The sequence below is a fragment of the Anomaloglossus baeobatrachus genome, chromosome 4 (genome assembly GCF_048569485.1).
Source record: "Anomaloglossus baeobatrachus isolate aAnoBae1 chromosome 4, aAnoBae1.hap1, whole genome shotgun sequence".
In the NCBI taxonomy this organism is placed as follows: Eukaryota; Metazoa; Chordata; class Amphibia; order Anura; family Aromobatidae; genus Anomaloglossus; species Anomaloglossus baeobatrachus.
The window spans coordinates 645,678,816-645,693,279 of record NC_134356.1 but is presented as its reverse complement, the minus strand read 5'-3'; positions in this window follow the sequence as shown (position 1 = coordinate 645,693,279).

The following is a 14,464-nucleotide window of genomic DNA, read 5'->3' as shown; positions in this document are numbered from 1 at the left end:
GCCTCATTTGAGCTGGAGTTAACAGGTCAATTCAATATACTGAAGATTGTAAGTTTTTTCCTCAGACGGTATGTAGTTTACTCATTATCTTTCGCAGGAGAGCCTAGAAACTTTACCATTCAGTTCCAATATTCTATGGATAAGTAAGGAAATTTTAGGTCAAATGACAGGCCACAATGGCCAACCAATTGCGTCGGCCTTTGAATGTCGAAACAAGCACAGAAAAATTTGCATTCCCATACCGGGAGTCGAACCCGGGCCGCCTGGGTGAGAACCAGGAATCCTAACCGCTAGACCATATGGGAAATGTTGTGCTGTGTAGTCGATGATGTGGAAAAAAAGAACTTTATTTCTTTGAGTAAGCAACTTCTGCACGTTTGCAACAGAAGCTTTCCTTGTTAGCACAATAGGTGGCGCGTCAATCTCAAACTCTTAAGGTCATGATTGTGATCCTCACATGTGGCACTTTTCTTTGGAGATTTTGTCTCCATCTTGTCTAGAGAGCCACATTTGTTTCCACTGAGTACCAAAAATCAACAATAATATATTGAGGGGTTTGAGTCTCTTGACACCAAGTATTTGGAAGTCGAAGGTAAGAATGATTTCCGATATGAGCTCAAATGGCTTTTTGTGCAAAAGAATGGAATGAATGGCTAAAAGCTCTTGTGGTCAGCATTTTTCGCTGCAAAGAGCAATTTTAATCTAAACTAACTTTGTCTGCAAGGTATGTGTCGACCTTTGAATGCAGGAACTATTGCAGAAAAAAGTGGCACTCCCCTATCAGGAATTGAACCAGTAAACTAAGAAAACTGCTTGCTAATTAATATGGGATATTCCACAGAGTTGCAGAAAACATATAGGGTTTTAAAAAAAAAAAAAAAAAAAAAAAAGAGTGTTGCCTTCACTAAAAAGCTGTTTTTCATTTTAGTAGTTGAATCCTGCCTCATTTGAGCTGGAGTTAACAGGTCAATTCAATATACTGAAGATTGTAAGTTTTTTCCTCAGACGGTATGTAGTTTACTCATTATCTTTCGCAGGAGAGCCTAGAAACTTTACCATTCAGTTCCAATATTCTATGGATAAGTAAGGAAATTTTAGGTCAAATGACAGGCCACAATGGCCAACCAATTGCGTCGGCCTTTGAATGTCGAAACAAGCACAGAAAAATTTGCATTCCCATACCGGGAGTCGAACCCGGGCCGCCTGGGTGAGAACCAGGAATCCTAACCGCTAGACCATATGGGAAATGTTGTGCTGTGTAGTCGATGATGTGGAAAAAAAGAACTTTATTTCTTTGAGTAAGCAACTTCTGCACGTTTGCAACAGAAGCTTTCCTTGTTAGCACAATAGGTGGAGCGTCAATCTCAAACTCTTAAGGTCATGATTGTGATCCTCACATGTGGCACTTTTCTTTGGAGATTTTGTCTCCATCTTGTCTAGAGAGCCACATTTGTTTCCACTGAGTACCAAAAATCAAAAATAATATATTGGGGGGTTTGAGTCTCTTGACACCAAGTATTTGGAAGTCGAAGGTAAGAATGATTTCCGATATGAGCTCAAATGGCTTTTTGTGCAAAAGAATGGAATGAATGGCTAAAAGCTCTTGTGGTCAGCATTTTTCGCTGCAAAGAGCAATTTTAATCTAAACTAACTTTGTCTGCAAGGTATGTGTCGACCTTTGAATGCAGGAACTATTGCAGAAAAAAGTGGCACTCCCCTATCAGGAATTGAACCAGTAAACTAAGAAAACTGCTTGCTAATTAATATGGGATATTCCACAGAGTTGCAGAAAACATATAGGGTTTAAAAAAAAAAAAAAAAAAGAGTGTTGCCTTCACTAAAAAGCTGTTTTTCATTTTAGTAGTTGAATCCTGCCTCATTTGAGCTGGAGTTAACAGGTCAATTCAATATACTGAAGATTGTAAGTTTTTTCCTCAGACGGTATGTAGTTTACTCATTATCTTTCGCAGGAGAGCCTAGAAACTTTACCATTCAGTTCCAAAATTCTATGGATAAGTAAGGAAATTTTAGGTCAAATGACAGGCCACAATGGCCAACCAATTGCGTCGGCCTTTGAATGTCGAAACAAGCACAGAAAAATTTGCATTCCCATACCGGGAGTCGAACCCGGGCCGCCTGGGTGAGAACCAGGAATCCTAACCGCTAGACCATATGGGAAATGTTGTGCTGTGTAGTCGATGATGTGGAAAAAAAGAACTTTATTTCTTTGAGTAAGCAACTTCTGCACGTTTGCAACAGAAGCTTTCCTTGTTAGCACAATAGGTGGCGCGTCAATCTCAAACTCTTAAGGTCATGATTGTGATCCTCACATGTGGCACTTTTCTTTGGAGATTTTGTCTCCATCTTGTCTAGAGAGCCACATTTGTTTCCACTGAGTACCAAAAATCAACAATAATATATCGAGGGGTTTGAGTCTCTTGACACCAAGAATTTGGAAGTCGAAGGTAAGAATGATTTCCGATATGAGCTCAAATGGCTTTTTGTGCAACAGAATGGAATGAATAGCTAAAAGCTCTTGTGGTCAGCATTTTTCGCTGCAAAGAGCAATTTTAATCTAAACTAACTTTGTCTGCAAGGTATGTGTCGACCTTTGAATGCAGGAACTATTGCAGAAAAAAGTGGCACTCCCCTATCAGGAATTGAACCAGTAAACTAAGAAAACTGCTTGCTAATTAATATGGGATATTCCACAGAGTTGCAGAAAACATATAGGGTTTTAAAAAAAAAAAAAAAAAAAAAAAGAGTGTTGCCTTCACTAAAAAGCTGTTTTTCCTTTTAGTAGTTGAATCCTGCCTCATTTGAGCTGGAGTTAACAGGTCAATTCAATATACTGAAGATTGTAAGTTTTTTCCTCAGACGGTATGTAGTTTACTCATTATCTTTCGCAGGAGAGCCTAGAAACTTTACCATTCAGTTCCTATATTCTATGGATAAGTAAGGAAATTTTAGGTCAAATGACAGGCCACAATGGCCAACCAATTGCGTCGGCCTTTGAATGTCGAAACAAGCACAGAAAAATTTGCATTCCCATACCGGGAGTCGAACCCGGGCCGCCTGGGTGAGAACCAGGAATCCTAACCGCTAGACCATATGGGAAATGTTGTGCTGTGTAGTCGATGATGTGGAAAAAAAGAACTTTATTTCTTTGAGTAAGCAACTTCTGCACGTTTGCAACAGAAGCTTTCCTTGTTAGCACAATAGGTGGCGCGTCAATCTCAAACTCTTAAGGTCATGATTGTGATCCTCACATGTGGCACTTTTCTTTGGAGATTTTGTCTCCATCTTGTCTAGAGAGCCACATTTGTTTCCACTGAGTACCAAAAATCAACAATAATATATTGAGGGGTTTGAGTCTCTTGACACCAAGTATTTGGAAGTCGAAGGTAAGAATGATTTCCGATATGAGCTCAAATGGCTTTTTGTGCAAAAGAATGGAATGAATGGCTAAAAGCTCTTGTGGTCAGCATTTTTCGCTGCAAAGAGCAATTTTAATCTAAACTAACTTTGTCTGCAAGGTATGTGTCGACCTTTGAATGCAGGAACTATTGCAGAAAAAAGTGGCAGTCCCCTATCAGGAATTGAACCAGTAAACTAAGGAAACTGCTTGCTAATTAATATGAGATATTCCACAGAGTTGCAGAAAACATATAGGGTTTTAAAAAAAAAAAAAAAAAAAAAAAAGAGTGTTGCCTTCACTAAAAAGCTGTTTTTCATTTTAGTAGTTGAATCCTGCCTCATTTGAGCTGGAGTTAACAGGTCAATTCAATATACTGAAGATTGTAAGTTTTTTCCTCAGACGGTATGTAGTTTACTCATTATCTTTCGCAGGAGAGCCTAGAAACTTTACCATTCAGTTCCAAAATTCTATGGATAAGTAAGGAAATTTTAGGTCAAATGACAGGCCACAATGGCCAACCAATTGCGTCGGCCTTTGAATGTCGAAACAAGCACAGAAAAATTTGCATTCCCATACCGGGAGTCGAACCCGGGCCGCCTGGGTGAGAACCAGGAATCCTAACCGCTAGACCATATGGGAAATGTTGTGCTGTGTAGTCGATGATGTGGAAAAAAAGAACTTTATTTCTTTGAGTAAGCAACTTCTGCACGTTTGCAACAGAAGCTTTCCTTGTTAGCACAATAGGTGGCGCGTCAATCTCAAACTCTTAAGGTCATGATTGTGATCCTCACATGTGGCACTTTTCTTTGGAGATTTTGTCTCCATCTTGTCTAGAGAGCCACATTTGTTTCCACTGAGTACCAAAAATCAACAATAATATATTGAGGGGTTTGAGTCTCTTGACACCAAGTATTTGGAAGTCGAAGGTAAGAATGATTTCCGATATGAGCTCAAATGGCTTTTTGTGCAAAAGAATGGAATGAATGGCTAAAAGCTCTTGTGGTCAGCATTTTTCGCTGCAAAGAGCAATTTTAATCTAAACTAACTTTGTCTGCAAGGTATGTGTCGACCTTTGAATGCAGGAACTATTGCAGAAAAAAGTGGCAGTCCCCTATCAGGAATTGAACCAGTAAACTAAGGAAACTGCTTGCTAATTAATATGAGATATTCCACAGAGTTGCAGAAAACATATAGGGTTTTAAAAAAAAAAAAAAAAAAAAAAAGAGTGTTGCCTTCACTAAAAAGCTGTTTTTCATTTTAGTAGTTGAATCCTGCCTCATTTGAGCTGGAGTTAACAGGTCAATTCAATATACTGAAGATTGTAAGTTTTTTCCTCAGACGGTATGTAGTTTACTCATTATCTTTCGCAGGAGAGCCTAGAAACTTTACCATTCAGTTCCAAAATTCTATGGATAAGTAAGGAAATTTTAGGTCAAATGACAGGCCACAATGGCCAACCAATTGCGTCGGCCTTTGAATGTCGAAACAAGCACAGAAAAATTTGCATTCCCATACCGGGAGTCGAACCCGGGCCGCCTGGGTGAGAACCAGGAATCCTAACCGCTAGACCATATGGGAAATGTTGTGCTGTGTAGTCGATGATGTGGAAAAAAAGAACTTTATTTCTTTGAGTAAGCAACTTCTGCACGTTTGCAACAGAAGCTTTCCTTGTTAGCACAATAGGTGGCGCGTCAATCTCAAACTCTTAAGGTCATGATTGTGATCCTCACATGTGGCACTTTTCTTTGGAGATTTTGTCTCCATCTTGTCTAGAGAGCCACATTTGTTTCCACTGAGTACCAAAAATCAACAATAATATATCGAGGGGTTTGAGTCTCTTGACACCAAGAATTTGGAAGTCGAAGGTAAGAATGATTTCCGATATGAGCTCAAATGGCTTTTTGTGCAACAGAATGGAATGAATAGCTAAAAGCTCTTGTGGTCAGCATTTTTCGCTGCAAAGAGCAATTTTAATCTAAACTAACTTTGTCTGCAAGGTATGTGTCGACCTTTGAATGCAGGAACTATTGCAGAAAAAAGTGGCACTCCCCTATCAGGAATTGAACCAGTAAACTAAGAAAACTGCTTGCTAATTAATATGGGATATTCCACAGAGTTGCAGAAAACATATAGGGTTTTAAAAAAAAAAAAAAAAAAAAAAAGAGTGTTGCCTTCACTAAAAAGCTGTTTTTCCTTTTAGTAGTTGAATCCTGCCTCATTTGAGCTGGAGTTAACAGGTCAATTCAATATACTGAAGATTGTAAGTTTTTTCCTCAGACGGTATGTAGTTTACTCATTATCTTTCGCAGGAGAGCCTAGAAACTTTACCATTCAGTTCCTATATTCTATGGATAAGTAAGGAAATTTTAGGTCAAATGACAGGCCACAATGGCCAACCAATTGCGTCGGCCTTTGAATGTCGAAACAAGCACAGAAAAATTTGCATTCCCATACCGGGAGTCGAACCCGGGCCGCCTGGGTGAGAACCAGGAATCCTAACCGCTAGACCATATGGGAAATGTTGTGCTGTGTAGTCGATGATGTGGAAAAAAAGAACTTTATTTCTTTGAGTAAGCAACTTCTGCACGTTTGCAACAGAAGCTTTCCTTGTTAGCACAATAGGTGGCGCGTCAATCTCAAACTCTTAAGGTCATGATTGTGATCCTCACATGTGGCACTTTTCTTTGGAGATTTTGTCTCCATCTTGTCTAGAGAGCCACATTTGTTTCCACTGAGTACCAAAAATCAACAATAATATATCGAGGGGTTTGAGTCTCTTGACACCAAGTATTTGGAAGTCGAAGGTAAGAATGATTTCCGATATGAGCTCAAATGGCTTTTTGTGCAAAAGAATGGAATGAATGGCTAAAAGCTCTTGTGGTCAGCATTTTTCGCTGCAAAGAGCAATTTTAATCTAAACTAACTTTGTCTGCAAGGTATGTGTCGACCTTTGAATGCAGGAACTATTGCAGAAAAAAGTGGCACTCCCCTATCAGGAATTGAACCAGTAAACTAAGAAAACTGCTTGCTAATTAATATGGGATATTCCACAGAGTTGCAGAAAACATATAGGGTTTTAAAAAAAAAAAAAAAAAAAAAAAAGAGTGTTGCCTTCACTAAAAAGCTGTTTTTCATTTTAGTAGTTGAATCCTGCCTCATTTGAGCTGGAGTTAACAGGTCAATTCAATATACTGAAGATTGTAAGTTTTTTCCTCAGACGGTATGTAGTTTACTCATTATCTTTCGCAGGAGAGCCTAGAAACTTTACCATTCAGTTCCAATATTCTATGGATAAGTAAGGAAATTTTAGGTCAAATGACAGGCCACAATGGCCAACCAATTGCGTCGGCCTTTGAATGTCGAAACAAGCACAGAAAAATTTGCATTCCCATACCGGGAGTCGAACCCGGGCCGCCTGGGTGAGAACCAGGAATCCTAACCGCTAGACCATATGGGAAATGTTGTGCTGTGTAGTCGATGATGTGGAAAAAAAGAACTTTATTTCTTTGAGTAAGCAACTTCTGCACGTTTGCAACAGAAGCTTTCCTTGTTAGCACAATAGGTGGCGCGTCAATCTCAAACTCTTAAGGTCATGATTGTGATCCTCACATGTGGCACTTTTCTTTGGAGATTTTGTCTCCATCTTGTCTAGAGAGCCACATTTGTTTCCACTGAGTACCAAAAATCAAAAATAATATATTGGGGGGTTTGAGTCTCTTGACACCAAGTATTTGGAAGTCGAAGGTAAGAATGATTTCCGATATGAGCTCAAATGGCTTTTTGTGCAAAAGAATGGAATGAATGTCTAAAAGCTCTTGTGGTCAGCATTTTTCGCTGCAAAGAGCAATTTTAATCTAAACTAACTTTGTCTGCAAGGTATGTGTCGACCTTTGAATGCAGGAACTATTGCAGAAAAAAGTGGCAGTCCCCTATCAGGAATTGAACCAGTAAACTAAGGAAACTGCTTGCTAATTAATATGAGATATTCCACAGAGTTGCAGAAAACATATAGGGTTTTAAAAAAAAAAAAAAAAAAAAAAAAAAAAAAGAGTGTTGCCTTCACTAAAAAGCTGTTTTTCATTTTAGTAGTTGAATCCTGCCTCATTTGAGCTGGAGTTAACAGGTCAATTCAATATACTGAAGATTGTAAGTTTTTTCCTCAGACGGTATGTAGTTTACTCATTATCTTTCGCAGGAGAGCCTAGAAACTTTACCATTCAGTTCCAAAATTCTATGGATAAGTAAGGAAATTTTAGGTCAAATGACAGGCCACAATGGCCAACCAATTGCGTCGGCCTTTGAATGTCGAAACAAGCACAGAAAAATTTGCATTCCCATACCGGGAGTCGAACCCGGGCCGCCTGGGTGAGAACCAGGAATCCTAACCGCTAGACCATATGGGAAATGTTGTGCTGTGTAGTCGATGATGTGGAAAAAAAGAACTTTATTTCTTTGAGTAAGCAACTTCTGCACGTTTGCAACAGAAGCTTTCCTTGTTAGCACAATAGGTGGCGCGTCAATCTCAAACTCTTAAGGTCATGATTGTGATCCTCACATGTGGCACTTTTCTTTGGAGATTTTGTCTCCATCTTGTCTAGAGAGCCACATTTGTTTCCACTGAGTACCAAAAATCAACAATAATATATCGAGGGGTTTGAGTCTCTTGACACCAAGAATTTGGAAGTCGAAGGTAAGAATGATTTCCGATATGAGCTCAAATGGCTTTTTGTGCAACAGAATGGAATGAATAGCTAAAAGCTCTTGTGGTCAGCATTTTTCGCTGCAAAGAGCAATTTTAATCTAAACTAACTTTGTCTGCAAGGTATGTGTCGACCTTTGAATGCAGGAACTATTGCAGAAAAAAGTGGCACTCCCCTATCAGGAATTGAACCAGTAAACTAAGAAAACTGCTTGCTAATTAATATGGGATATTCCACAGAGTTGCAGAAAACATATAGGGTTTTAAAAAAAAAAAAAAAAAAAAAAAGAGTGTTGCCTTCACTAAAAAGCTGTTTTTCCTTTTAGTAGTTGAATCCTGCCTCATTTGAGCTGGAGTTAACAGGTCAATTCAATATACTGAAGATTGTAAGTTTTTTCCTCAGACGGTATGTAGTTTACTCATTATCTTTCGCAGGAGAGCCTAGAAACTTTACCATTCAGTTCCTATATTCTATGGATAAGTAAGGAAATTTTAGGTCAAATGACAGGCCACAATGGCCAACCAATTGCGTCGGCCTTTGAATGTCGAAACAAGCACAGAAAAATTTGCATTCCCATACCGGGAGTCGAACCCGGGCCGCCTGGGTGAGAACCAGGAATCCTAACCGCTAGACCATATGGGAAATGTTGTGCTGTGTAGTCGATGATGTGGAAAAAAAGAACTTTGTTTCTTTGAGTAAGCAACTTCTGCACGTTTGCAACAGAAGCTTTCCTTGTTAGCACAATAGGTGGCGCGTCAATCTCAAACTCTTAAGGTCATGATTGTGATCCTCACATGTGGCACTTTTCTTTGGAGATTTTGTCTCCATCTTGTCTAGAGAGCCACATTTGTTTCCACTGAGTACCAAAAATCAAAAATAATATATTGGGGGGTTTGAGTCTCTTGACACCAAGTATTTGGAAGTCGAAGGTAAGAATGATTTCCGATATGAGCTCAAATGGCTTTTTGTGCAAAAGAATGGAATGAATGGCTAAAAGCTCTTGTGGTCAGCATTTTTCGCTGCAAAGAGCAATTTTAATCTAAACTAACTTTGTCTGCAAGGTATGTGTCGACCTTTGAATGCAGGAACTATTGCAGAAAAAAGTGGCACTCCCCTATCAGGAATTGAACCAGTAAACTAAGAAAACTGCTTGCTAATTAATATGGGATATTCCACAGAGTTGCAGAAAACATATAGGGTTTAAAAAAAAAAAAAAAAAAAAAAAGAGTGTTGCCTTCACTAAAAAGCTGTTTTTCATTTTAGTAGTTGAATCCTGCCTCATTTGAGCTGGAGTTAACAGGTCAATTCAATATACTGAAGATTGTAAGTTTTTTCCTCAGACGGTATGTAGTTTACTCATTATCTTTGGCAGGAGAGCCTAGAAACTTTACCATTCAGTTCCAAAATTCTATGGATAAGTAAGGAAATTTTAGGTCAAATGACAGGCCACAATGGCCAACCAATTGCGTCGGCCTTTGAATGTCGAAACAAGCACAGAAAAATTTGCATTCCCATACCGGGAGTCGAACCCGGGCCGCCTGGGTGAGAACCAGGAATCCTAACCGCTAGACCATATGGGAAATGTTGTGCTGTGTAGTCGATGATGTGGAAAAAAAGAACTTTATTTCTTTGAGTAAGCAACTTCTGCACGTTTGCAACAGAAGCTTTCCTTGTTAGCACAATAGGTGGCGCGTCAATCTCAAACTCTTAAGGTCATGATTGTGATCCTCACATGTGGCACTTTTCTTTGGAGATTTTGTCTCCATCTTGTCTAGAGAGCCACATTTGTTTCCACTGAGTACCAAAAATCAACAATAATATATCGAGGGGTTTGAGTCTCTTGACACCAAGAATTTGGAAGTCGAAGGTAAGAATGATTTCCGATATGAGCTCAAATGGCTTTTTGTGCAACAGAATGGAATGAATAGCTAAAAGCTCTTGTGGTCAGCATTTTTCGCTGCAAAGAGCAATTTTAATCTAAACTAACTTTGTCTGCAAGGTATGTGTCGACCTTTGAATGCAGGAACTATTGCAGAAAAAAGTGGCACTCCCCTATCAGGAATTGAACCAGTAAACTAAGAAAACTGCTTGCTAATTAATATGGGATATTCCACAGAGTTGCAGAAAACATATAGGGTTTTAAAAAAAAAAAAAAAAAAAAAAAGAGTGTTGCCTTCACTAAAAAGCTGTTTTTCCTTTTAGTAGTTGAATCCTGCCTCATTTGAGCTGGAGTTAACAGGTCAATTCAATATACTGAAGATTGTAAGTTTTTTCCTCAGACGGTATGTAGTTTACTCATTATCTTTCGCAGGAGAGCCTAGAAACTTTACCATTCAGTTCCTATATTCTATGGATAAGTAAGGAAATTTTAGGTCAAATGACAGGCCACAATGGCCAACCAATTGCGTCGGCCTTTGAATGTCGAAACAAGCACAGAAAAATTTGCATTCCCATACCGGGAGTCGAACCCGGGCCGCCTGGGTGAGAACCAGGAATCCTAACCGCTAGACCATATGGGAAATGTTGTGCTGTGTAGTCGATGATGTGGAAAAAAAGAACTTTGTTTCTTTGAGTAAGCAACTTCTGCACGTTTGCAACAGAAGCTTTCCTTGTTAGCACAATAGGTGGCGCGTCAATCTCAAACTCTTAAGGTCATGATTGTGATCCTCACATGTGGCACTTTTCTTTGGAGATTTTGTCTCCATCTTGTCTAGAGAGCCACATTTGTTTCCACTGAGTACCAAAAATCAACAATAATATATTGAGGGGTTTGAGTCTCTTGACACCAAGTATTTGGAAGTCGAAGGTAAGAATGATTTCCGATATGAGCTCAAATGGCTTTTTGTGCAACAGAATGGAATGAATAGCTAAAAGCTCTTGTGGTCAGCATTTTTCGCTGCAAAGAGCAATTTTAATCTAAACTAACTTTGTCTGCAAGGTATGTGTCGACCTTTGAATGCAGGAACTATTGCAGAAAAAAGTGGCACTCCCCTATCAGGAATTGAACCAGTAAACTAAGAAAACTGCTTGCTAATTAATATGGGATATTCCACAAAAAAAAAAAAAAAGAGTGTTGCCTTCACTAAAAAGCTGTTTTTCATTTTAGTAGTTGAATCCTGCCTCATTTGAGCTGGAGTTAACAGGTCAATTCAATATACTGAAGATTGTAAGTTTTTTCCTCAGACGGTATGTAGTTTACTCATTATCTTTCGCAGGAGAGCCTAGAAACTTTACCATTCAGTTCCAAAATTCTATGGATAAGTAAGGAAATTTTAGGTCAAATGACAGGCCACAATGGCCAACCAATTGCGTCGGCCTTTGAATGTCGAAACAAGCACAGAAAAATTTGCATTCCCATACCGGGAGTCGAACCCGGGTCGCCTGGGTGAGAACCAGGAATCCTAACCGCTAGACCATATGGGAAATGTTGTGCTGTGTAGTCGATGATGTGGAAAAAAAGAACTTTATTTCTTTGAGTAAGCAACTTCTGCACGTTTGCAACAGAAGCTTTCCTTGTTAGCACAATAGGTGGCGCGTCAATCTCAAACTCTTAAGGTCATGATTGTGATCCTCACATGTGGCACTTTTCTTTGGAGATTTTGTCTCCATCTTGTCTAGAGAGCCACATTTGTTTCCACTGAGTACCAAAAATCAACAATAATATATCGAGGGGTTTGAGTCTCTTGACACCAAGAATTTGGAAGTCGAAGGTAAGAATGATTTCCGATATGAGCTCAAATGGCTTTTTGTGCAACAGAATGGAATGAATAGCTAAAAGCTCTTGTGGTCAGCATTTTTCGCTGCAAAGAGCAATTTTAATCTAAACTAACTTTGTCTGCAAGGTATGTGTCGACCTTTGAATGCAGGAACTATTGCAGAAAAAAGTGGCACTCCCCTATCAGGAATTGAACCAGTAAACTAAGAAAACTGCTTGCTAATTAATATGGGATATTCCACAGAGTTGCAGAAAACATATAGGGTTTTAAAAAAAAAAAAAAAAAAAAAAAAGAGTGTTGCCTTCACTAAAAAGCTGTTTTTCCTTTTAGTAGTTGAATCCTGCCTCATTTGAGCTGGAGTTAACAGGTCAATTCAATATACTGAAGATTGTAAGTTTTTTCCTCAGACGGTATGTAGTTTGCTCATTATCTTTCGCAGGAGAGCCTAGAAACTTTACCATTCAGTTCCAATATTCTATGGATAAGTAAGGAAATTTTAGGTCAAATGACAGGCCACAATGGCCAAACAATTGCGTCGGCCTTTGAATGTCGAAACAAGCACAGAAAAATTTGAATTCCCATACCGGGAGTCGAACCCGGGCCGCCTGGGTGAGAACCAGGAATCCTAACCGCTAGACCATATGGGAAATGTTGTGCTGTGTAGTCGATGATGTGGAAAAAAAGAACTTTATTTCTTTGAGTAAGCAACTTCTGCACGTTTGCAACAGAAGCTTTCCTTGTTAGCACAATAGGTGGCGCGTCAATCTCAAACTCTTAAGGTCATGATTGTGATCCTCACATGTGGCACTTTTCTTTGGAGATTTTGTCTCCATCTTGTCTAGAGAGCCACATTTGTTTCCACTGAGTACCAAAAATCAACAATAATATATCGAGGGGTTTGAGTCTCTTGACACCAAGAATTTGGAAGTCGAAGGTAAGAATGATTTCCGATATGAGCTCAAATGGCTTTTTGTGCAACAGAATGGAATGAATAGCTAAAAGCTCTTGTGGTCAGCATTTTTCGCTGCAAAGAGCAATTTTAATCTAAACTAACTTTGTCTGCAAGGTATGTGTCGACCTTTGAATGCAGGAACTATTGCAGAAAAAAGTGGCAGTCCCCTATCAGGAATTGAACCAGTAAACTAAGAAAACTGCTTGCTAATTAATATGGGATATTCCACAGAGTTGCAGAAAACATATAGGGTTTTAAAAAAAAAAAAAAAAAAAAAAAGAGTGTTGCCTTCACTAAAAAGCTGTTTTTCATTTTAGTAGTTGAATCCTGCCTCATTTGAGCTGGAGTTAACAGGTCAATTCAATATACTGAAGATTGTAAGTTTTTTCCTCAGACGGTATGTAGTTTACTCATTATCTTTCGCAGGAGAGCCTAGAAACTTTACCATTCAGTTCCAATATTCTATGGATAAGTAAGGAAATTTTAGGTCAAATGACAGGCCACAATGGCCAACCAATTGCGTCGGCCTTTGAATGTCGAAACAAGCACAGAAAAATTTGCATTCCCATACCGGGAGTCGAACCCGGGCCGCCTGGGTGAGAACCAGGAATCCTAACCGCTAGACCATATGGGAAATGTTGTGCTGTGTAGTCGATGATGTGGAAAAAAAGAACTTTATTTCTTTGAGTAAGCAACTTCTGCACGTTTGCAACAGAAGCTTTCCTTGTTAGCACAATAGGTGGCGCGTCAATCTCAAACTCTTAAGGTCATGATTGTGATCCTCACATGTGGCACTTTTCTTTGGAGATTTTGTCTCCATCTTGTCTAGAGAGCCACATTTGTTTCCACTGAGTACCAAAAATCAACAATAATATATTGAGGGGTTTGAGTCTCTTGACACCAAGTATTTGGAAGTCGAAGGTAAGAATGATTTCCGATATGAGCTCAAATGGCTTTTTGTGCAAAAGAATGGAATGAATGGCTAAAAGCTCTTGTGGTCAGCATTTTTCGCTGCAAAGAGCAATTTTAATCTAAACTAACTTTGTCTGCAAGGTATGTGTCGACCTTTGAATGCAGGAACTATTGCAGAAAAAAGTGGCACTCCCCTATCAGGAATTGAACCAGTAAACTAAGAAAACTGCTTGCTAATTAATATGGGATATTCCACAGAGTTGCAGAAAACATATAGGGTTTAAAAAAAAAAAAAAAAAAGAGTGTTGCCTTCACTAAAAAGCTGTTTTTCATTTTAGTAGTTGAATCCTGCCTCATTTGAGCTGGAGTTAACAGGTCAATTCAATATACTGAAGATTGTAAGTTTTTTCCTCAGACGGTATGTAGTTTACTCATTATCTTTCGCAGGAGAGCCTAGAAACTTTACCATTCAGTTCCAATATTCTATGGATAAGTAAGGAAATTTTAGGTCAAATGACAGGCCACAATGGCCAACCAATTGCGTCGGCCTTTGAATGTCGAAACAAGCACAGAAAAATTTGCATTCCCATACCGGGAGTCGAACCCGGGCCGCCTGGGTGAGAACCAGGAATCCTAACCGCTAGACCATATGGGAAATGTTGTGCTGTGTAGTCGATGATGTGGAAAAAAAGAACTTTATTTCTTTGAGTAAGCAACTTCTGCACGTTTGCAACAGAAGCTTTCCTTGTTAGCACAATAGGTGGCG